Source organism: Penaeus monodon, chromosome 23, assembly GCF_015228065.2.
Source record: "Penaeus monodon isolate SGIC_2016 chromosome 23, NSTDA_Pmon_1, whole genome shotgun sequence".
Lineage (NCBI taxonomy): Eukaryota > Metazoa > Arthropoda > Malacostraca > Decapoda > Penaeidae > Penaeus > Penaeus monodon.
The window spans coordinates 18,517,139-18,519,036 of record NC_051408.1 but is presented as its reverse complement, the minus strand read 5'-3'; the positions used below and the strand labels follow the sequence as shown (position 1 = coordinate 18,519,036).

At 36.1% G+C, this 1,898-nt stretch overlaps 1 non-coding gene across 1 annotated transcript; it reads left to right on the top strand.

Annotated features, from left to right (window-relative positions):
- The first annotated feature begins 1,136 nt into the window (after positions 1–1,136).
- Positions 1,137–1,253, top strand: Trnal-caa. Its single transcript has 2 exons — positions 1,137–1,174; positions 1,209–1,253. It is a non-coding gene; the product is annotated as a tRNA-Leu (tRNA).
- The last annotated feature ends 645 nt before the right edge of the window (positions 1,254–1,898 follow it).

Genomic DNA, 1,898 nt, shown 5'->3' with positions numbered 1-1,898 from the left:
AGGACGGCGAACATTAAGGAAAATACCAGTGCACTTGATTTTAATGTGGTTTTCTCAGAATGCAGTAAATTCGAACAATAATGTAATGTACCCTACCAAAAAGATAAATCAAATCTGTGTTTTGCATCAGTACATTTAGGCAGTCTGCCAGTAAAACCAGTCAGAATGGTGCCCCCTTCCGGCAACACAGGAATTCCTTTTTAACTCTTCAAGTGCATAGGGAGATTAATGCAATCTGAAAGCGCCGAAAGTTGCTCCACATCTCACAGTTCACAAGGCACAGAAGCCCCAGTTTCACCCAGCCTGTTTCCCTTATTTTTTCCTTGTTGTGACTGGTGGGAATCTTCCATCTTCGTGTCAACAGCAATGTCGTAAGGTGTAGTAAGTAAATCTTACTCTGGTGTTCCATTATGCGTGTTGCTCAGATATTTCGTGGCTAGCCGTCTAGCCTGGCTATTTTAGAATGTAATAAAATTGAAAGACGATTTTTATGACGCCATGTAGGCAACATGAAGCTGAATTTACTCTTATTTCGGTGTGGCGAAATGTATCTGTGGATTTTGGCTTTTATCGTTATTTTGCTAATATTCTAACCTATCTTATGTTGCTAAATAACTTTGCTCTACAATTTTTCACACTAGGTATGAAGTCACCCAGTAGATTTTTTTCTATTTGATACTCTATTTAATCTACCATTCTATCCTTATTAATTTTGGGAAATTTGCATGAATATTGCTCAAGACATAACGGAACAGCGTCGAAAGTTCACGACGATAAAAACAAAAACTTGAACGCGTGAGGGAAATGGAAATGAGAAATCAGCAGTAATTGCTAAGGGGGAAATCCTTTTCCAGGCTAGGAAGACGTGTTGGTTGGACATTTCAACTCTTTTCCAAATCTCCCTCATTATAGGTAATGTAATTAACCAATATAAATATATCTGAAATTAATTAACATTATCGCTGCCATGAATTTTGAATACACGAAAAAAATATACTTGATGTTATCTTACATAAAGCGACATGCCGGTGTCAAAAATATATATTCCGTAAATTAAAGAGTACATTTCAGCTAAAATAATTCGGCTGTACTGCTATTCAGATAAGTTGATTACCCGTTATCGTTATCTTCATCAAGTCAGGATGGCCGAGTGGTCTAAGGCGCCAGACTCAAGGTAAACTTCCCTTCCGACAGAAGGGCCATGGGCTTTCTGGTCCTCTCTGAGGGCGTGGGTTCGAATCCCACTTCTGACACAAATTTTGGTATATTGCAAATATTGCGCGTCGTATCTGTTTTCAGGAGGTCCCGATTATCTTATCATAAGTGATTGATCATTGAATTGATGTTATGATCTACATCCTATTGTGTAATAATGTTTGTGAATAAATAACTGACATTGAAAGAATGAGCAAAAAAAAACAAACAAAAAATGTTTACCTCTTCTATGACCTTGTCTGTTTTAGTGACCTGGTTCTCCTAGGGATCTTGACCTCTTTCTGACTTTAGAAATTTTGTGACCTTGACCCCTATAACGACGGCCTTCTCTGTGCACTGATCCTCTTGTAAGGTAAAGTAATATGAGGTAATATGAGCTAAAGGAAACTAAGACCAAAACCTTCTGTCTATCATTGTGCAATCGTACTATTTATATTTTACTTCATTATATAACGACATCTTTTGATGTAAATATCAAAATGTAAGCACAATCTCATGAAATATATAATCATGAGTGAGTTTTTACTCCGGCATATAAGAAAATATGAATGGTCATTTAACATTGTATTTTGAAAATCACCTGTCATGAATATGATTTTTAACTGATTAAAAAACGACAAAACAAAAAAAAAAGTTGTGGACATGTAGCATATAACATGATCTTTTCCAACATATTAATCGTA